The following is a 23,966-nucleotide window of genomic DNA, read 5'->3' as shown; positions in this document are numbered from 1 at the left end:
TCCCTGCCAAAAGAGAAAATCGATAGGATAATCATAATTACTGTATGTCCAACCTCCTATCTAACAAAAGCTGCTCTAAATGAGAGCTCCTCTCCCTCCTCGGGCATCTCAATTTCGCCATGCGCATCATTCCCCAAGGCCGCCCCTTCATCTCGCACCTCCTCACCCTCACCTCATCCGTCGCTGCGTTAAATGACACAATAACCCTAAACCCATACTGCCGTGCCGACCTCCAGTTATGGTTAACATTCCTTAAACAATGGAATGGACTTACCTTCCTTTACAAGGACTTCCTCTCATTTCCTGAAGACATCCAAATTTTCACCGATGCTGCTCCATCCGTAGGCTTCGGGGGATTCTACCAAGTTCGCTGGTTTGCCTCCACCTGGCCCCAGCTCAGCAGCCTTCCACAATCAGCAGCTTCCTCAGCTCTGTACAAATTATACCCCATCGTGGTTGCAGCCTTTCTGTGGGGAAATGAATGGACTTCAAAAAGCATCATAGCCCACTACGATAATCAAGCTGTAGTTCATTGCATCAACAAGGGCCGTTCTCGTGCCCCTGAAATCATGCCGTTTCTAAGACATCTAATTTGGATTTCAGCCTGTAACCAATTCATAATCTCTGCTAGACACATACCAGGATCAAAGAATCAAATTGCTGACTTACTTTCCTGCTTTTCCTTTCAGAAATTCAGAGTATTAGCTCCAGAGGCAGACTTGATTCCGATCCCGGTACCTCCCTGTTCGGAGCTGAGATTCCTATAGACCATCCCCTCAAACAACTTCTCACTGCATCACTTGACTCCATAAACTCTCCAAACCTACTGGACAGCCTGGAAAAGCTTCAAACAATTTCACCAAACCTATAAGCTGCAGTTCCCAAATTTTTCCCTACTAGCCATTTCATCTTTTATTCCTTTCCTAAATCAGTTCAAAGGCATTCAACCAGGTACCATCAAAGGCTATCTGAGCGGCGTATATTTCTTCCACAAATTAATATTCGGCAAGTAAGCCCCAGCAATCAATAACCCCCAAATTTCTCTGCTCATTAAAGGAATCAAAAAATCACAACCTGCATGCCCAGACACCAATATGCCTCTAACCATCTACATTTTAACAAAATGCCTAACAACCCTCCGCCTTGGTTACCATTCATTAAGCACAGCCCGCACGCTTGACGCTATGTTCATTCTAGCTTTTTCGGCTTTCTGCGCTGCTCAGAAATCACTGTCAACACTCAATTTGATCCCAAAATCCATCCCACCTTCTCAGACCTGCAAATTATAGATAACGAAACAATCAGACTCTTCATTAAACAAAGCAAAACGGATCAATTTAAAAAGGGGCATTCGATTTTCATTTTCAATTTTCCCTCCCCCACCCAACCTTACCAATCTCTCGCTTCATTTCTCGCTTACAGACATTCCCACATCAAGTCCCCTCTGGATCCACTATTTACCAATGATAATAACCACGCAGTTTCAAGATTCTGGTTTCAAAAGCACCTTAAATCAGTCCTCCTCCATTCCGGCATCCCGGCAAAATTTTACTCCAGTCATTCATTCTGTATCGGCGCAGCAACCACCGCTTCCCAAAAAGGTTTATCAGAACAACAAATTCAATCTCTCGGACGTTGTTCTTCAGATGCATATCACACCTACATCAGATCTAATTGTTTCCACATCAGAAAAGCTCATCAATCACTTCAGCTAAATTCCTTATCAGTACCACCTGTACCACCTGTCACCGTCACACACGTCACCACCCGCCGCCGTGTCGATACATTCTACATGCACATGCACATGCACATACGTGCACACATACGTATAGGCGCAGATGTATGTGCGTGTGTATGTATGTGTGCACGTGTATTTATGTGTATGTGTGTATATGTGTATATGTGGGTATGTGTATATACGTGTGTACACATGTATATATGTGTATATATATTTAAATTAGAAATCCTCACATTTGAATCACAGCATAATCCTCTCCATCAAAGACCGCACAAACTCATCCATGTCCTTGTATCACAAGCTCTCCCCTTTGAGGCTACCAATCAGCTTTTGCTTCAGATAAAGAGTGGCACCCATTCGATTGCTTGCTGGGCTTACCTGTTCGAATGCAGTGAGCGCTCTCTCCCAATAGAGCAGTCTCTCGTTCGAATCGCAGTGTGAACCCTCCCTTTCGAACACAGCACGAGCCAACTCTTCATTCGACTGCTTGCTGGGCTTACCCGTTCGAATGCAGTGAGCACTCTCTCTCTATAGAGCAGTCTCCTGTTCAAATCACAGTGTGAGCCCTCCCTTTCGAATGCAGCGTGACCAACTCCTGTGCTCATTTTCAAAGTTCGATTGCTTGCTGGGCTTACCCATTCAAATGCCTCGAGCGCTCTCTCTCTCTATAGAGCAGTCTCCCGTTCAAATCGCAGTGTGAGCCCTCCCTTTCGAATACAGTGCGAGCCAACTCTCATTCTCACCTTCCCCGCTTGCTGAACTTACCCGTTCAAATGCCGTGAGCTAAACCTCCCTCTCTTAGAACAGTCTCCGATTTGAATCGCAGTGTGGGCCCTCCCTTTCGAATGCAGCATGAGCCAACTCTAATTTTCACCTTCCCTGTTCACATACCGTGAACCCACCCACTTCTACGACAAGTGGTGGTCTCTCATTCGAATCGCAGCGTAGTCCTCTCGACCAGTAATCGTACAAGAATGCACCTTCAAACAAATGCTTAAAGCACTCTTTCTGTACAGATTTTGGGGGGGAAGAACAATTCAGAATTGTTGCTGGCTTGCTGTCCTAATACTTCCTGCCATAGTCATGGTACTGTTCTTTCATCTTAACGCCTTTTTTGGGGTAATCAGGACTCGAGTTGAGTCTCGAGCTCCGAGCCCTCCAGTATATAGACAGCAAGCCAAATACGTTTACTGCTTCAACACAAGATTACATTAACATACGAACTACTGAAATGGAGTTAATTAACAGAGGTTCGGGAGGAGCATGTTAATTTTAATCTGACAAATCACAGCCCACGAGCAGGAGTATATAAGCTGCTGCTAACCTGCTTCCTGTGACAACTCTCCTGACATCCCACCTCCACCCCATCTCCACTTATTCTCTAGATTCATTATCAAAATAAGTAAAGTCCGGGGGGGGTAATCAGGACTCAAGTCGAGTCTCAAGCTCCGAGCCCTCCAGTATACGGACAGCAAGCCAAATATGTTTACTGCTTCAACACAAGATTACATTAACATACAAACTACTGAATTGGAAACCTGTCATAAATGTATATCTACTGTACTGTACTATATCTAAATTCCTGACATAGTATTTTATTAAATATTTAGACTAATTGGATTATGCTTTCTGCCACCAATATGGTTGTAGTAGCCTACTCACAGCTCCATTTAATAGAATTTGCTGTGTTTAAATCCATTCTGCAGATTCTTGCCGATATTTCACTCAAAATCAGCACAGGAAATAATAAAATAGTCTTTAGATTCCATCAGGGCCTACTGAGAAGACAGTTTTTAATTTAAAACAAAGCAACTCATTCAGAAAATCTGTTAAGTAATTAAAAATAGTTGAAGTATTACAATAAAAGGAACAACATTTACATTTTTGACTGAAAAGAAAAATAACATTGTGATGGAAACACAAAGGAATATTGCAGCCATGCATTTGTGAATGTGCATGAAAACGTTTTTGTAAATGTAATGTTTGCTTTCTTAATGTGTTTCTGACAGCATGTTGAGCTGGGTGGTAAAAGTTGTTCCCCAGCCCCCAGCACCTCCTGGGAAACTGGGAGAGGAGGACAAGACCAATGCTTCCATGGCAACGGTGAGTGTGTGTTTGTGTATGTGTGCAGTTGATTATGCATATACTGTAAGTATATGTATATTAAGAAATAGGTCAACTGAGGCATAAAAAGGTTTTCATTCTCCTCGTATGGCTTTTAGGACACTGTAGCGAAAAAGGAGGAAGTTAAACAAGGTAACAGCCCACTCCATCAACTACACTCTGATCAATGACCAACATTGAACCACCTCATCACAGAAAAACACACAACTGAGAATGTTGCTTATTCATTTTTCATTGCCGTTTTCAGACCCAAACCCTGCCAAACCAAAGGAGGAGGTCTCAGAGGAAAACAGGTAATATGTGTGTGCATGTGTGTGTTTGAGAGTACATATGTGTGTTCAGCCATTCCTGCCAGACTTAATTACCTCTCTCTTTCCCTCTGTTTCTCTCTCTCTCTCTCTCTCTAGCTCTCAGACTGGGGTTTTGAGTTGGCTTTCTCATGGGTTTAACAGTGCTCTCCCTCAGCCAGTGAACACCTCTAAACTGGTGAACACAGAAGCTAAGGCACATGGACTGCTTGTTCAATACACTGAATAAATACCTATTAAACATAATGAATAAAAACAAAACAATCAACAGCACAGGCATTTTGGACCATAGCATGAGTGTCTAATAGCAATCTATAAAGTTATGTATATCATAGGTGACTGATTTTAGACCCTATTTATATCCAACTGCTGAATGCCACAATTGCCCAATCAGAATCAAGTATTCTAGAGAGTCTTGTAATAGATATTAATCCTTGTAAAATCACAGATTAAAATGCAACCAAATGCATTATAGCCTATACATCCACTGACAAACAATTTAGTTTTTATTTGGTTTACTGAAAAATATGTGGAATTAATATGGTGTGTATTTATTATTGTTTTGTTTTGTTTTTTTTTTTGCTTGGACTGAGCAGCAAGAGGAAAATGCAGTGAGCAACAGGTATCATTTACATCATTTGGATTCACATTCAGTGTGTAAATTTATACATCATTTGGGGGGTATTTTATGTGAATAGTCTGGGATACTTGCGTTTTTGCATTTCTATCTGTGTATGAGCCTGTGCATAAAGTATTTGCTGTTAAATGAATGTATTGATGAGTATTACACATTTCCAACCGCTGTATCATGGATGGCAGTAACACATCGGAAGAGTGAGTAGGCTTAAACAGGCTATAGCTCATGCAAAATAATGGAAACCTCTGCTTTACACCTGCATGAACAGTTCTTAGTATGCTACACACACAAGAGAGACTTTATTGCACACATATTAAAAGTTTTAGGGCATTAAAGTTCCTAAATTTCATCATGCCATACTGAATCAACCAGCATAAAGTTTAGTATTCTAATATCTGCACTAGCTGTCACAGAACATAAAAATGTAAAATGAATAATTAAATGTAAAATATAGAATGGCACTGATGTGTTATAAGATCTGTCTTAAAGAGAATAACTGGAGTGGAGCATATTTTCGTGCAATCATAGTCCTACAGCCGCTGGGTAAACCCGTTTGCATTTTACACTCTCCTGCTGCCACCTAGTGTTTACTTAGAGCTACAGTAAGCAGCTTTTACTTGTATGAATGCATACCTGACTTGTAACCAATGCCAGAAAGCCAAAGCAGCTGATAGACTATCCTGTATCTGTTCCTCCTCCATCAGGACTGGAATAATAGGCTTGATTGTGCAGGGACTGGAAAAAGTGGTTCCACAGCCAGATGAGAAATACAAGGGTCACACAGAGCCAGAGGAGGTCACTGAGGTATAGACACACACAGCACATCTTTAACACTAATCTCAACAAGCCAAAAATTCATTATGCAGAATGATTGCTTATTTGGTTATTACCTTATTTGGTTTGTTACTATTTATAATGTACTCTCCCAAAAGTTACAAGGACTAGATTTGCTTTAAGCATATTCAATTTAGTTAAGCATATTTCAGGAATAGACCCTTTTGTAGTGACCAGTTAATATTTGCATTAATTTCAATGCTTGTTTTTGCTGGTGCATGCAGGTTAGTGCTGGTCAAGCTGGTGGACTAGCACAGCCAAGATGTTCACCAGCAAAGCTTGTTGAACTGGCCAACCAATGATTTTCAATGTCTTTCAATGTCATTGCAGTTAGAGGAGGCAGCCTCCCCTAGGACTTCTTACTCTAGAGTAATGGAGTGTCCTGCCACTTGTGCAAGCCCTTTTGGCATTTAATCAAGTGGAGGATAAGAACTATAGATATCTACAATTCAATTTTTACTAGTTAAAGTGCTGATTCTTGATATCAGCAATGGAATTACTACAACTAGTTACTAGTGAAAAAAGGCATTTGTTTAATACCAGTAAGTACGTTTTCATAAGTAAAAACGTTAATTCCTCGCATAAAACAATGGCATAATTGCTTGTGGAAATACCCATTCTTGATATTAAAAATGGAATTTCAACTAGTAAAAGCCGTACATTTTTTATATCTGGAACTGCATTTTTGCTAGTAGAATTTAATATTGATTTATCATTCACTCCTGTTCAAAATGCAATTACAGATATCTAAAATCAGTTTTCTTACTAGATAAATTCCAATTTCACATATCAGCTATGTACTTCTTACTAGTAAAAATTATAATTTTTGATATAATATATTTGAAATTTCCATAAAAAATCCATCCTAATATCAACAATGAAATCACAACTAAAAAAATGCAAATTTTTGCTACCTGTAAATGTATTTCTACATTTACATTAGATTTGGTATTTCAGATATCTGGAAATTGATTTCAGATATCAATAAATAAATAAAGTCATTAAAGGGATAGTTCACCCAAAAATGAAAATTCTCTCATCATTTACTCACTGTGACAAGGAGGAGGGTGTGAGGGTCCATGGATCTCTCATTTCAGATGATCAGTGGGAGAGTGAGATAAATGGGGGCCGGAGACGCCAGTGGGAGAGAGAGAGAGATGCACGTGGCTGCGCTGCATGTGTGTCTGTGTGTCCTTATGTTTTATGTTGTTTTAAGTTCATTTATATTATTAAACTTTACGTTTACTGTTCAGTCAGTTCCTGCCTCCTCCTTGCCCATCATTTAACTGTTACAGTGGTGCCGAATCCCGGGAGGGAGGAGGGATGAGCTGTCACGGAGTCCTTGCCGCTGCCATCTGCCAGGGGAGCAGCTGTGGCCATCTGCCTGGGGATGGAGGGGTCGCTGCCGGCCGCTGAGAGCCGGAGAAACCACTGCTGTCTGCCGAGAAGGGGAGGAGCGGTTCCACTGGCCAGGTGTCGGAGGGCTCGCTGCGAGCTATCATCAGCCAGACGGCGGAGGAGCGGTTGAGGACCGGGTGACAGTATGTCTGGGGACTGGTGAGCAAGTTTTTCTCTCTCTCTCCTCTCTCTCTCTCTGTGTCTCTGCTCGCCCTCTCCCTCTCCCCACGCCTCCACTCTTCTCTCTCCCAGGTTACCAGGAGGCAGGGTGGACCACCGGCTGACAGAATGGCAAGAAGGGCAGAGTCTCCCCTCCAGAAATGGGGGGGGAGTAAGTCAGTCCGGTGGCGCCCCAGCCTGAATCGGGCGGGGGAGGAGTGTGATGAGGTGGAGGGCGTGGCTGGGCCATGAGGGTGCATGGCCTGCGCTGAATCAGAAGATCGGCGAGAGAGCGAGATAAAAGGGGGCCGGAGATGCCAGTTAGAGAGAGAGAGACGCACGTGGCCGCTCTGCATGTGTGTGTGTGATTGTTTATGCTTGTTTTATGTTGAGTTTTACATTAAACTTTATGTTGATTGTTCAACCGGTTCCCGCCTCCTCCTTGCCCACCTTTTTCTCCACAATTTGGAATGCCCAATTCCCACCACTCAGTAGGTCCTCGTGGTGGCACGGTTACTCACCTCAATCTGGGTGGCGGAGGACAAGTCTCAGTTGCCTCCGCTTCTGAGAGTCAATCCGCGCATCTCATCACGTGGCTTACTGTGCATGACACCGCGGAGACTTACAGCATGTGGAGGCTCATGCGGAGGCTCATGCTACTCTCCGCAATCCACGCACAACTTAACCTCCTTGCCCATCCTTTAAATGTAACACTCACCCTCATGCCATCCCAGATGTGTATGACTAACTTTCTTGAAAAGAAAAGTAAATTATGAAAAAGTTTGAGTAAATGATGAGAGAATTTTCATTTTTGGATTAACTATTCCTTTAAAGGTATCTTAAAAGGCTTACTTACTAGTTACAATCACGTCACAAATATCTGAAATTAACATTGCCATTTGTGAAAAACAAATTATAGATATAGATATTAAAAATGTAATTTTTACAAGTAATTAACTGTTGATATCAGGAATGGACATTTGTATGGCAAGCTGATTTAGCTTTTAATGCATCTAGCGTTACTTGTAATTTTGTACTAGTAATATTTCGATAAGAGAGCATTACAGTATATTTTTTACTATTAAGAATTATAATTAGAGAGCTCTCTAATGACATTTTTACTAGTAAGAATACAATCGCAGAGCTCTACAGTTGAATTACAGAGCTCTGCAATTGTATTTTTACTAGTAAAAACTAAATTACAGGGCTCTCTTATTAAAGTTCTTACTAGTAAGGACTCAGTTGTAGAGCTCCACAATTAAATTCTTACTAGTAAACATTCATTAATGTTTTTACTAGTGCAAATGTAATTACTAATATCAAGAATTAGCCCTTTTACTAGAACTTTTATCTATAATTCATATCCTTCATGTGATTAAATGTCTTGCGATACTTACACAGTATTTCAGGTTACAGGCACCTGTCTCGAAGGTGTATTTAAATGTTTAAGGTAGTCTTGTACATGTTTAATTGCATATCTATTTAGCCTGCAGTTGTTCCAGTGGTTAAAGTGGATCCACCTGTAAGTACAGTGTTTTTGAGCACGCTATGTCAGGATTATGCTAAGTATATGCTGCTCTCCCATCCTCTGTCTCTGAAGTCAGTATTAAGTAAGGTGTAGTACAGTCACTTTCATTCCAATTAGGAAAGTTACTTGGTCTACACACATCACTATATCAGTGGATCCAGTCAGAATGGATCATTGGGACCAAGGCCACCAACCCACCTACCTTCTCCTTGACTTGATCCTTGCATGCGTCTCTGACTGAGTCTGCACATAGTGATCAACCAATGAAAACATACGTGAATGAGGGAAACCAGTAAGAGCATATGGAATATTAATAATTCTCTACAGTTATAGTACATGATAGTATTCCTCACAATTAGGCCATAGTGTTACTATAAATTAAAGTTGTAAACACAAGCTGATTGCTGTGGACAAGCTTGTCTGGACTGCTTTGGATGGGTGCGGGTCTTGGTTCCTCCCAAAGTTTCTACTTCTTCTCGTTTGAAAGGCACTATTCCTTCTAAAACTGCTTTGGGACAATGCATATTGTAAAAAGCGCTATATAAATTTAATTTAATTTAATGAGTTTAATTTGTTTGAATATGGGTTGAGTCTTCAAACCAAATCCCTCTTGTCAAGAAGGACTGTCAGAATTTGAGCCCCATCGTATTTAAAATAAGTCTCTTGTTACAGTATATTGGTACATCGCCATGGCCCATGCTATTACCTTGCTACTACGAACCTTTAAAAATATTTCTAATTGCTAAATGCTATACAAGCTTAGGCATGGTTGCTTCACATATATGCCTAAAACTCTCTTGCAAACACATTTACAAGCAAATTATATGTTAAATAATATAGATAGAAATTACACAGTAGGAAAACTCATGTACAAGCCAGTCAAGAACCCCTGCCTAACCTGATTTTCACATATGTGTATGTGTGTGTGCGTGCGTGTGTGTGTGTTTTCCTTCTTTTTACAGGTGCATGAGATCAAAAACCTTCATGGTAAGTCCAATCACTACATAACCACTTAATATTATACTTTGTATAAACTTTTGCCATGGATATTTTTCAAAGGAGTGCACTGAGAGTAATGAGAGAGGAAACACGTGATGACTGTTTTACCAGATGCAGAGCCACTCCCTTATATTCCTGTGGTGGAAATTGTGTCTGATGAGAAGCCAGATGCAGCCAACATGCTCTTCTCTCCAAGGTATATGTTCATTAGCTAAGTAGGGGTACAGCAGCCACTCGTAAGGTCTTAATTAAAGCTGAAGTGTGTAATTTCTGCGCCACTAGCGCCGAATTGCAAAGGAATTGCAAAAATAAATGTTATTTTCAAACAGGTTTTCAAATACTCCGCTGTCTGTTGTTGATCAAACAAACAGATAGTGCTGCCCCCATCTCACATCATTGGTCAAGTCAATTGTCGCGTTTCCACTATCCACAAAGAAATTTAGTTCGTTAGCAATACGCCATTTGGCCTGTGGCCTAGGTACACCTAGCTAGCATACACTCGGTGCACATGGCTCTTCAGAGCAGCAGCAGTACACAAGTCTTGGCGACAGATCTGCTTGGTTGGGGGTTTGTGTTTTGTGTTTTGTGTTTATGTGTTATGCGTTTGTGCCACTCCTCTGTTTTGTTGTGGGATAGTTTATGTCTATTGTGCAGCAGCATATAACAAATCTTCAATGCAGCATGTCTTGCGTTTTGTCTCATTGTTCAGCAGCAGCAGCATGTCCACATGCTAACTCAGTATGTATGTGTTTTTCCAGTAGTAGCAAGTCTCTGTACTTGCTCTGCAGCAGTGTAGCAGATCCGCGAAGACCAATAGCCCACATTAACCACATTAACATGCTAAATCTTTCAGAGAGTTAGCATGACTGAATGAATATTTACTTTAATATATATATATATATTGTTCTTGTTGAAATCAGGCATGCATGAGTTAATAAAATGACAGTGAAATTACGCTTTACATGGAGCCAGTGTTAGTGCATTGCACACTTGACGAATTGAAGAAAATGTCCCATTTTGAGACCAGCAAACAATTTTTATTCATAGCTATTTACATAATGTTCTTTCATCATCATATATATTGAAATGATTCAAGTCTATCACACAACACAGCTCATTAATGTAATCCAATTGGTCCTCCATTTTATTCCAACAATTACTCCATTACTCCTAGCTGTTGCTTCCGTTAATATTTCATTTATATAAATATACAAATATTTAGTAGTGCGTAAGAAATAATGCACGGCTGGTGCATCCAGCTCATCCTCTCTTTTCATCCTCCACTTCTTCCCTCTCTCTGTCTCATTGTCTTGATCTATGTGTCCCTTTCCCTTTCAGTATAATAGAATGGATCAAGCATGGTTTTGAGAAGGTAATCCCTCAGTCTCCTATCCACCTTCATCCTCCCTCTGATTCTGAAATCCCAGCGCAGAGGGCTGTGTCTGCTCCAGTGACACCCTGCAAAAAACAGCCAGGTAGAATTCACCAGTTAATAGTCATCAAGTGTATTGTCATGATGCTCAGTTGGGCTTCCTTAGTGAATGAGTGTTCTGCATGTTTATTTTTTCTGTGTAGCACCAACACCTGCAGCCACACCGGCACCCAAGGCTGCACCTGCACCCAAAACTGCACCAGCACCTGCAGCTCCAGCTCCAGAGCCACCCAAAGCTGTTGAGGATTCAAATGGCTCAGGGTATGCATTGCTTCTTCATTTTTTCAGGACATTTCTATTGTATTCCTTATTATGAGAACTAACAATGTTATATATGTTTGTTAATATTACAGCAAAGACAAGGAGGTCATTTCTATAGCACATTTAAAAACAGCATACGTTGACCAAAGTGCTGTACATAAATGTATAATAAATATACAAGAGAAAAAAAAAACAAGAAACAAAACACATGCATTCAAAACAATTACAACAGAAATGCATTCACAATATATCTTATGCAAGGGAGAAAAAATACATTTTAATCTTAGCATTTTAAATACATTTATAGTAGAAGGTGTTCTAAAATGGATTGGCAGAGAATTCCAGAGTCCGGAATTCCGGAGCTGTGATGGAGAGGGCCCAGTCACCCACAATTACTGTAGCTTCTAACAGGAAGCATAAGCTTTGTGGTGCCTTACAGTGCTGGCCTGTTCCTTTAGAAACCATTCCTATTGATGAGCCAGTGTCATGCTCAACTTTCTGATAGATTCTTGCAAAAAAAAAAAAAGAAAACTGCTTAAACCAGTCAAAACTGGTTTGTTGGTCTTAGCTGATCTTCCAGTCTGGTCAGGCTGGTCTGATATGATGGTTTTGTAACACTTTACATTAATTTTCCTTTTGTTAAGGGTTTATAAAGGGGTTTATTAATGACCAATAACAAATCATTTACAAATGCATTATAAATCATTAATATGCAGTTATAACAACATGAATAAGAAGGCAGAGTTTCAATCTATACTTGCCAATTAGTGAGCATTTAAACTTATATGTCAGAAATGCTTAATAATACACTTATTCATATATTAATCAAAAACATAAAATGCACTAATTCATGATATTCATGACCAATAACAAATCATTTACAAATGCATTATAAATCATTAATATGCAGTTATAACAACATGAATAAGAAGGCAGAGTTTCAATCTATACTTGCCAAATAGTGAGCATTTAAACTTATATGTTAGAAATGCTTAATAATACACTTATTCATATATTAATCAAAAACATAAAATGCACTAATTCATTATATATGTCACAGTGCAGAAAATAAAAACTATTATAGTGAGATGTCATTTTGCTACATTACACTTTGTGTTTTTATTAATGACTGTAATATCTTGGCTCAGTTGTGTTGTCACTTTCCTTGTCATGTTGATGTCAAAGAATGGTGCTACTCAAAGTGGTGTCCCAGCATACCTAGTCTTGGCTACCTAAAGTCCTCTGCAAAAACACTTTTCAGGTCTTCTTGCTCATTCACACTATATCTTATATAGTAAAGCCTGATGAACATTAAACCATACTGAACTTTATGTACATAGGGTTCTAATTTTGGCAACTTCTTAATAAATTATTCATATGCGTCCACTTTACATTAAGGTAAATTTTCATAGGTTACTCATGTTAAATAAGTTTTTAAGCATTTATAACATATGTAATATGGCTCACTAGCAAGTGTTGCATGAAAGTCACTTTTTTTAACCGCATTTTAATGATTTATTATGCATTCTAAATGAATTATTAGTCATTAATAAACCCTTTCATAAACACTTAATAAAGGTAACATTAATGTAAATGTTACCAATGGTTTTATAGGGGTTTTGGGTAATTTCTGTTTGTTCAGAATGGGAGACTACCTTGGCTTCAAACAGTAAAGACCAGTGACGATAAGCAAACCAGCTTTTGCTGGTTTAAGCAATTTCATTTTTTAGCAGGGCTGTGAAATGCTAGTCCACTGAAAAAGAAAATCATTTTCACATATTCCTGATTTTGTAAAAACAAAAGAAAAAAGTATTTATTAGAATGCACTTACAATGGAAACCTTTAACATGTCTTTTGTAATATAGCTTTATTACTGCCTCCCTTATTTTACATCCATTTAGTAATGACTACATCTGTGCTCTTGCATTTAGTATTGTTTTGATAAATATGAATTTTTTTACATGCATCTAATGTAATGCATTATTATTAATTTGTTTTTAAGTATGGTTGGCTGGGTTGTACAGGGGCTAGGTCGCATGTTGCCGCAACCGGTACTGAAACCAAAAGAGGTATGGTAACAAACATATGCATGCATACATACATACAGAAAGAAAGAAAGAAAGAAAGAAAGAAAGAAAGAAAGAAATGTACTTCCTTTAGTCTTCCATTAATCCATTGCCTTTGTATTTATTTGCAGGAGAGCTCTGATGTTGTTCAAAGCGGTAAGGAAAACATTTATCTTATATTCAACACATCTCACACAAAGACATAATCTGTAAAGTCTTGGTGACACTGCAGACTACAGTGCATTTATGTACATACTTCAGACTGCAGACAGTATTGCAGAACAGGGTGTTTGTCTCTGCTCGTTTTTAGGGTGGAGGTGATTGAGACAAACTCTAACTCAGCTCCTCATCTCCTGTTTCAGGGGAGATGGTCTCTAAAGCCCCCTAAACATAAGGAGAAGAAGACTGGGAGAGTCATTACCTCCACACAGAGATAGCATGAGATGTTCAGACAGACAGAGATACTCATATGCACTAAAGTTCTGTAGCGCTACAACAGAGCTTTGAATGTTTTTAGCAATTATGATGCGTAATGTGCTTTTTCATATAAGCCTCCACGGTGAATTCTGTTAACTATGACAAGTTAGAATGCCATGTTATTAATTGTAATGACTGATTAGAGCTTGGATGATTAGGCTACCTCAAAGAGACATGTCAGTTAAATATACTGGTACACAGAATTTAACAGTGGTCCTCAACTGGTTTTGCTTCGGGACTCAGATTTTACATTGGAAATCAAGAGGAGACCCAACACAGTACCAGAATTATTTACTGTGCAAAAGCAAACAAAAATGTACTTAAAATCAAATACTGACATGTACTGATATTACCATGAACTGCATTGGCCCAAAAATATTCCAAATTATTGACTTAGCTCAATAAAAATTAACAAAATTAGCATAGGCTAAGCCTAACACATGGATCAAACACTGGATCAAAATGAAGTTTGATTGGACAAAAAACAATGGATATGGGAAGCGTTTTCTCCTCCCTTTTAAAAGTGATAAATTATTTTTTTATTTCCTGACTATGCACGAATATATGGTATGTTGCAATTTATTTATTTATTTATTTATTTATTTTTGCTTTGAGCATTGTATGCTATATTTCACTTCATTTTTGGCTTGTGACCCACCACTTGAGAATCACTTGTTTGCAGTGTCCATTACCACTTAAGAAGCACATTGTACCTCGGCTCTTGATGCCATAAAGCATCAATAAATAAATATATGTCTCTAAATGCATTTGCAAGTATCTAAACTGCCTGCTTAAAAAAGCAACAGTGATTCTGTTTCTTTTCAAAACAGAACCAATGACCTGTTTTTACCAAGCTAAACATGTTAGCAAAGCAACTGTGCACGATTCAACAATGTCAGATTTAACAACAACAATGTGGAATATTCTTATGGTGTATTTTGGTGTTGTTCGTTTTTTGTTGTGTATCATTGTGAAAGGCTATCGCTAACACAGCACAGGCAGCTACCTTACTTTGTCCGCTGTATGATATCACTAATAATAAATTATTTCTAAAAGCAGATTGTTTGTTGTGTGGTCAGAGCAGAAATAAATTTGTATAATGCTTGCAAACTTGAAAAGTTGCATTGTTTTTATGAAATGTTAAAAAGTATTTCTGTCAGTTGCAGATGTAAGCTAATGCTAGCTTCGATTATAAAATAGCTCAAATAGCTTAAGAAATTATTAAAATAAATGTCAGTATTTTAACATGATCAATACACAAGAAAAATTTGTTTTCTCAACTAGCTTTTTTCAAACCTTTTCAACTCTGCAGATCCGCCGGCAGATCCAAAAGGGGACGCTATATCGCGAAAAAAGTTTACGCTTAAAATGTTCAAGTCTCCGAATGCATAAGTCAGGCATACATGGTATCGTTTGAAAGCTATGGGTTCACCCTAACCCAACTCTAACCCTAACTTACCCTAACCCTACCTAAACCTTACTTTTCATAGATAACTATCACTTCTGCATTTATGTTACATAAAATAACAAAAAAGGCCTGAAAACATTCTCATTGCAAATCAACGCCACCTAGAGGTCATATGGTAGAAATATTAATATGAATATAACAGTCTTTCAAATAGCACGTAAACAGACAAATCATTTATCAAATGAAAGCTCTGTACAGTTTATTATGTTGCCCTAATACCACAGTTCGAAAGATTTTGAAAAGAATCACAAAGTGAAATATGATTTCTGTAAGAAATCAAATACAAATGTCTCATTTATGTTCCAATCACGGCTGCTGTAAACCCAAAATAGCAATTTTTTTTATATCTGCTTTTACCTGTCTAAAAAAAAATTTTTTTTACAATTTTTTTACTTGTCTGTGAGCTTTCTTGTGTGAATAATCCAATGTTATATCTTAGATGTCCAGAACAAAAATGAGGTCCAGCAGGAAAAGAATTCTAAACAAATCATTGGAAATATATGTTATCGATGCTTTCTAATGATACCCAGATTGAGCTTCTAGTCCACTCAGAGGCCGAGATATTCGATAAAACATTGAGATTGTGCGCGAACTGAAAATTGAACTGAATGTCTATGGACGAGCACATCTGTGAGGGCTAAAATGTGTTAGAGCGCCACCTACATTTCAGATCAGCATTTTGTGATAGAGGGAAAATTCTTTTTTTCTAGTACTTGCTGCCATTTAGTGGAATAAAATAAGACTATTTGGAGGGAGATGGAGAGAAGAGAACCAGAATTACATGAACATCCACAGGTTAGGGCAAAATATATATACTGTATATAAATATTCATCATAAGATTGTAAACATATACAATATTATTTATGAATAATTGGAGTCTTTGTTTTAATTTGGGGGGGTTTCTGAAAAAAATTAGACCAGTTTTTAGCAATAGTCCACAGTATGTGTAAATGGTGAGCTTTTATATTTGAATGTGAAAAAATGCAGGTGGCAGCCCAAAAATCCCATGAAAGAAGTTACATGATTTTTAAAATTTACAAAGTGGACATATTTAGCAGTCAGAGTCTAAAATGTATCTAAAATAAAGTATATCTATCATTGTCGAAATTATTATTATTATTATTATTATTATTATTAATTATTGAAACTGCTGTGTAAAATACATTTTATTCAAAATGTACAGTATTTAATTTAAGAGAAAGGTTGATTCAGTCATATTAATCAATACTTTTGACTTGAATGAAAACAGTTAATTTAGATGTTACCACATGAAGCATACTGTTGAGATTACCTGACAAAAATGTTTTACAGTGTAAGAGCAAGAACATCATAATGCTTAATTCAAAGTACATCATAATACAAAAGTAAATGAATCAAAGTGCAAAAGTATTCACAGTTTCAAAGCCAAGTCTATAAATCCTTTCTTTTGTGCAATCAAAAATTAGTAAACTTTCCATTACTTTGGCCTTTGAGTGGACTCTGAGCCTATGGTGATGGTGTGGTCTTCCCTGTTGTCGTGCAGTCTGCATTCTGCAGGATCCATTTGACATGGTGCTAGAGGAGGTGGACTCAGACTGGGAGACCCAGCAGAGGGAGCAGGGCTCTGGGCAGCACATCCAGGCTGAAGAGCAGATGCAGCAGGAGAGCACGCCTCTGCTGCAGGTGCTGCCAAACACATTGCCGCAGGTGCTGGCCATGCAGGAGCAGGAGAACACAGAGACCCAGACAGAGCGCTGGACACCTCTAATTGAGAGCATCAAGAAAGAGGCAGGGGAAACTGCCATAGCAAGCATAGAGCAGAGGTAAGAGGAAATGATTTACCTCCCAGTGACCTTGTGCTGAATTTAATGTTGTAAAGAAATTGGCAATCTTGTAAAGCATATTTTGGACTCTAAGGAGCTCCATTGCCCAAGACATTGTTTGGACGACATTAATAATGTAAATTGTGAGAGTGAATAGAATAAAAACTTAATCATTACTAATTTTGTGTTTACAAAAATTTCAGGAACTGTCATTTTATATGTCATAGGCGTACGTCTTGATGTTTTTAGTGCTTTGTAGCTTTTTATTTAAGTTTGATTATTTTAATATAGTTTATTTATATTATAAAAATAATTTAAGTCATCTCGTGGCCCCCTTGGCAGTTTGCTGAGGCCCCCTTAGTGGGCTTTTGCCCCCTGGTTGAGAACCACTGTTTTAAAGGGCCATAATCTACACTTTTGTACCGTGTTATTGTTTTATAAGTCCACTTATATTGTTAGTCAAGTTTTTTTTTTTTTTTCACATAAAACTGTTACTCATTTTTAATGACCACTTTTCACACTTTCACTGAGCCTTAGAATTAAACAGGCTGATTTGCTATTTTACATTTAAGAATTAAAACTGTTATAGGAACAGTTCACAAAAATGAACATTCTGTCATTATTTACTCTCCTTCATGTCATACCAAACCTGTATGCTGTTATTTTGGAACAGCATACGGGAAACAGGAGAACAAGTAAAATTTTTAAAGAATCTTTTCTAAGCTTTTTTCCCATGCATGGACAGTTCAAAGTGAACACATCTGTCAAAAAAAAAAAAAAAAAAAAAAAGAAAAGAAAAAGTAAACCTACACCATAAATGTAGTCCATACGACTCTTGTGCTGTTTTCTGAATTAATCCACAATGTAATCCATTTAATCCACCTCCTACAAAGTGCTCAAATCTCATTTGCATTCAGATTTGAAAATGGCATGTTGGCACATCACCAGATTGATCTCACAGTGAAATCGGAAACAGTAGGTTGACTTTTCTTTAGCTAAATACAGTCTGTGCTAACCAAAATGCAAAACACTGCCCCCAGTGGCCAAAGCAGTATGTGTTGTTGGGCTTATGGGCACATGTGAGCTCCATTTTCCAGGTGAATTACACACAGAGGGGCGCTAAAATCGAGTTGTGAAGCAAGTTGTTTTCAGCTGTACTGGTTGTAATAAAGTGAAAAGGAATGTATATTTTATAAACTGTACCCCCCAACCCAAACCCCATCCCTAAACCTAACCATTAGTAAAAATGCAATGTTAGTGGAAAAAATGCATCATCCGAATCGTGCTCGTCATTAATAACGTGACACGCCAGTTTGAATATGCAGAATGGATAATGAGATTTGTGAGTTGCAGGTGGAATTTTAGTGAATTAATGCTATCAAATGGCTTTAGAGTTGTATGAAATACTTTTCTGTTTTCCATTACATTTGCCCTTTTAATATGACTTTTATCGCAATCAGAAACATCTCATTGTAATTGATAAACACTGTTACATGTCAGGATTATACTCACTCCTTTCAGTTTTTCCATTTCCTTCATTTGGATCTTGTGTGTGTGTGTGTGTGTGTAGGTGGGTTTGGGTGGTTTACGAGGACATTTTTTTAGGTTACAAACGTAATTACAAGGGTATTATGTTATAAATGTGGTTTATGAGGACATTTCTAGTGTCCCCATAATTCAAATCGCTTAAAAAACATACTAAACGATGTTTTTTTGAAAATGTAAAAATGCAGAAAGTTGAGGGTTAGGTTTAGGGGTAAGGTTAGGGTTAGGGGATAGAATCTATAGTTATAAAAATCATTATGTCTATGAAGAGTCCTCATAAGAATAGCCGCACCAACCTGTGCGTGTGTGTGTGTGTGTGTGTGTGTGTGTGTTTGTGCAGACTACAGCAAGAGTGTGTGGAGTCTGCTCGTATGGCGGAGGACCTAGCTCAACAGGCTGCAGAGTTGGCCATCAGACAGCTGGAGGAAGAGCACAGCACACAGATCATCACTGAGCCAATAGAAAAAGAGCCAGACACTGAGGATCAGTGAGTCACAAACACACTACAAACTCAGAATTCAGTGTGACTGTGTTATGCCTTTCCTCTCCTCTTCTGTGTTTGTTAGTACTGAGATCTGGGGTGTGATAAACCACAAAGTGGCTACAAAACGTTTGGCGGCCAATTAACTTTCTCTTTCTCGCTCTCTCTCTCTCTCTCTCTTTCTCTATCCACATATACACACTGACACACACAGTGTTCAGTATTCACCTGTTCACTGTTTGTTTTGCAAAGTCTGCCAAATATCCAGGAGGAAGAGAATGAAGACCCAGAGTACTGTAAGTCTCACCCCTCCCTGCTGCTCTTGTTCCTTGCTTCCTCCCAAGGTCCAAAATTAACACTCGCCAAGCGGCAAATGCAAATAAACATTTCTTTGGCCGTTACTTTAAAAAGAAGTGCAAAATTACATTGTCAGTGAATTACATAGAATTAAGTCAAATTTTAAGAGTGATACATTCTGACCCTCACTGATGTACTGTAAGCGTCACAAGCAATTCAAATAAAAGATTTCAAACCTAATAAAGAAAACATTTGTCACTCTTTCTAACTTTCACTTTGGTGGAAAATTTACCATCAAAAGTTTTTCTAGGATGCCCAAAAGATTTTTTCTCCAGAACTGTGGAGAAAGCAACACATGTGGATTATTATTATTATTAAGCCACATAAACAAATGTATTTGAAACAAAATCAAGATGTGTCTTCTTCCTTTTCAGTTTCAGTTGCAGTTTTACCGAGAGGCAGAAAAACAACAGCTAAATAATCTCAGAATCATATGGAAATTGTAATAAAAATAATGGAAAACAAATTTGAATGGCTGATTAATTTACTCAGTTCCCTATCTGTCACTCACTCGACGTTGTGTTGATGTAGTGACACTAGGGGTCACTCTTGGGAGCCCGAAACACCTCTGGTCTTTGAAAAAAGGCCAGTGGGAATTGGCGAGTGGTATTTGCATACCACTCCCCCGAACATACGGGTATAAAAGGAGCTGGTATGCAACCACTCATTCAGATTTTCTCTTCAGGACCAACGGTCGATGCTCACTGAGCTGAATTCTCACAGCTGTCCATTCACCTCTGCTGGATCTGATGGCGCATTTCAGCGGCTTCTCCCCCTCTGCACTGGTGCACTGGTGCACTGCAGAGAATGCCCCTGGGTGCTTCAGCAGAAATAAAAGGGCATATTCTAAAAAAAGAGTATATTTCTCTAAAAGAGCGGCACACAAGGAACGTCTTTTTAAAGATGCCCTTCCGTTTGTGTGTTATTCCTGGATGCGGTCGTTATCTCTCGCCTTCTGACAGTCACATTTGCTGTCTTTCGTGTCTGGGCGCTACCCACACGGAGACAGCGGTCGCGGCTTGCCTTCATAAGTAAGCAAGCCACCCCAGCGGCTCCCCGCCTCGGTCCTTCTACCTACGGGTATGAGGCCAGCGCGGCTAGCACTGGGGGCGATTTGGAGACCTCAATGGGACCACCTCCGCCGGATATCCCCCCACGGACCTCCAATTCCCCAGCACGCTCGTCTGCCCCGATCGGGCTTCCGGATGAGTCCGCCGGCTCGTCTCACGATGAGTTCGACCTCTTGTTCAGAGCCCGCAAAGGTGATGAGCTCTCGAGCGCAGCATCAGAGAGCGGGCTCGTCCAGTCGGACGCGGAAGCCTCAGCTAGGCTTCCCCCCTCGGGTACGGTCGCCCATTCACAGGCTGACGTGGAGATGACGGACATGCTTTCCCGGGCAGCGGCGAGCGTCGGGCTAGAGTGGAACCCTCCGCTCTCCCCTGAGCCCTCATGGCTCGATGATTGGTTCCTGGGCCCGCGGTGCTGCTCACAGCCACGCCCCACCCCAGTTCCTTTCTTCCCGGAAGTGCACGAGGAGCTGACAAGGTTGTGGGAGGCACCTTTTACTGCCCGGTCCCGATCTTTCAGCTCCCCCGCCCTTACTACCCTCAATGGTGGGGCGGCCAAGGGGTATTCAGTGATCCCCCCGGTGTATAAGGCGCTCGCGGTGCACCTATGCCCGCAGAGCGCCGCCATCTGGCGCGGGCGCCCGAAGCTTCCGTCCAGAGCCTGTAGGTTTACGTCGTCCCTGATGGCCAAGGCCTACGGTGCCGCTGGACAAGCCACCTCCGCCCTGCACACCATGGCTCTCCTGCAAGTCCACCAAGCCAAGGTGCTAAAGGAACTGCAAGAGGGTAGTTCTGCCCTGGGATTGATGCAGGAACTGCGCTCGGCGACCGACCTCACCCTCCGGGTGACGAAGGTCATGGCGCGGTCTCTCGGGCGGGCGATGTCCACCTTGGTGGTCCAGGAGCGCCACCTTTGGCTCAACCTGGTCGAGATGGGAGAGGCCGACAAGGCATGGTTCCTTGGTGCCCCCATTTCCCAGGTTGGCCTGTTCGGCGACACCGTCAAGAACTTTGCCCAGCAGTTCTCGGTGGTGAAGCAGCAGGCAGAAGCTATCCAACACATCCTGCCCCCGGCGTGGATCAAGATCCCGCACCCCATCTGCTCGTCGCCTCAGCCCGGCCTCAGCGCAGAGCCCACCGCAGGAAGCAGACGCCACCCGTCTCACGACCGGCCGCCAAGAACCCGAGAAAGGCTTCGTAGCGCCCCTGAGACGGGAGACCCAGGGGCGAGGAAACCCGCTACTCTGGAGCTGGTAAGCAGACCACTCCATCCCCCGGTGGAGGGCCGGGAGGAGAATCTTTTGTTACCTTTTCATTTAATTTCGCCGCATGCCCAAGTGGCTGCGGTACCCAAGAGTTCAGCAAAAGAGTGGTTTCCTTGTTCCCTGGGTCACATACCTGGTGCTCACGGCCGTCATCACGACCATCGTCCACCATTCCATTTCGGCAGGTTTGGCGCTCCAGCGGCGGTCTCCCCGCCCTTGCGTGCCCAGCTGTGGCACAAATCCTCCCCTGATGTGACGGTCTCCACAGGTCATGAGGACAAGCCTCTTCCTCCCCCATTCCAGGCTGTTCCAGGGGTGGTCACAAGGAGCCAGGTAAGTGCTTCGATGTCCCTGAACTCAGCATGGCCACAGCACAACATGGCACCTCAGGCTCCGCCCCGCCGAGAGGCCCCACCCGCCGGTACGTCCGACGAGATTGTCCCCTTGGTTGCACTTTCCAACCCGTCACAATGGCTGGTCTGGACCGTCCAACTCGGCTACACAATTCAGTTCGCCAGGCATCCGCCCAGGTTCAGCGGTGTCCACTTCACCTCGGTGAAGGGCGAGAATGCCGCTACCTTGCACACGGAAATCGCTACCCTTTTTTGGGGAGAGAAAAAAAAGAGGATAAGAGGCCACGACTGGGCTAGCCTGTCCCTATCTTTTGGGCAGTCGACTTGTCCCCGAAGGGCTGTTCGACGCTCATAACAGCGTTGGGGGAGGTTACGCGTCGTATGGCCGGGATCTTGTCTCGGTTCCTCAGCACAAAACCTGAATGAGTGGTTGCATACCAGCTCCTTTTATACCTGTATGTTCAGGGGAGTGGTATGCAAATACCATTCGCCAATTTCCATTGGCCTTTTTTCAAAGACCAGATGTGTTACGGGCTCCCAAGAGTGACCCCTAGTGTCACTACTTCGACACAACGTCTCGTTCCCTCCATCAGGGACCGGAGGTTACGAAAGTAAACAGGACGTTCTCTCACCGTTGGCAGATGTGGCAAAAAGTAAATTCTGGACCATGCTTCTTGCTTTTCAGTGCCACCACATCCCTGAAAGCAATGTGTAAACTGACAAACTGATTGGATGACATGGATTTGTGCTTGCTTCTCTTTACTTCTAAGCTGTACCATTACCTTAATGTCCTGCATGTTAACTGTAAGCTGAGGTGCTGTTTGTCCTCTCTGGCTTGCCATACAGGTTACAGCCCTTCCATGAAGAAAGTGAGGAGGAGATTGATGATAGTGAGATCACAGAGTAAGACCTTCATTTGCTGAGTCATAGAAACTTATATGAATTAAATTGCATTAGATAACAAAATATCAACTAACAGTCACTTTTCTGAGCCATTTTTGCAATTATTTTAACCAACTGCTCTCAAGGTGATTTTTAGTGGATGTAGTGAAGTCAGTTCCCCTCAAGTTCACACAGGTGTCCTAGCAGAGTAACCTATCAGATTAATGGCCATGCAAAGGTAAAACACAGTAAATATACATTATGTCAAAATTGTATAAAAGATCATTGATATTGATATAAATGCAATTGGGTCTCTTATTAGCCTATGAGCTGTCCTGTGACAGACAGGTTTGAATTGCTCAAATTAACTACATAATCCAAACTAAAACCAAAATTAACTTTGAATCAATTTTTTAAAAAGTTACAAAAGTAACTTTTTTCTCTGTTTTAAGTGCTGACCTTGTCACATAAATTTGTGTAGGGTGTAGTTCATCAAATATGGGGAAAAATGCCCACCGATGTTTGACAACATTTGAAAGTGTCAAAATAATTTTTGTCTTTATTTTGAGCAGTATTTCCATTGTTTGTTATTTCAAACCTAACAAAATTTTTGCTGAAATGTTTTGCTTGAAAAATGTGTTTGTGGTATATATATACCACTGTATACACTGATACACTGTATCTAGCAGACAGCTAGCAGCCTAGGCTTTAACAAAGGATGGTTCATGGCACCCACACTTAATACATAAACACCTAACAGAATATTAGATTATTGAACATCAAC

General features: G+C 40.6%; 1 pseudogene; it reads left to right on the top strand.

Annotated features, from left to right (window-relative positions):
• Nucleotides 1-23,966, top strand: part of LOC127455777 (cyclic nucleotide-gated cation channel beta-3-like) — a 59,487-nt pseudogene that overhangs the window by 5,793 nt on the left and 29,728 nt on the right.

The sequence above is a fragment of the Myxocyprinus asiaticus genome, chromosome 18 (assembly GCF_019703515.2).
Source record: "Myxocyprinus asiaticus isolate MX2 ecotype Aquarium Trade chromosome 18, UBuf_Myxa_2, whole genome shotgun sequence".
NCBI lineage: Eukaryota > Metazoa > Chordata > Actinopteri > Cypriniformes > Catostomidae > Myxocyprinus > Myxocyprinus asiaticus.
Note: the sequence above shows the minus strand (reverse complement) of the source record. Positions and strands in the feature narration are given on the sequence as shown.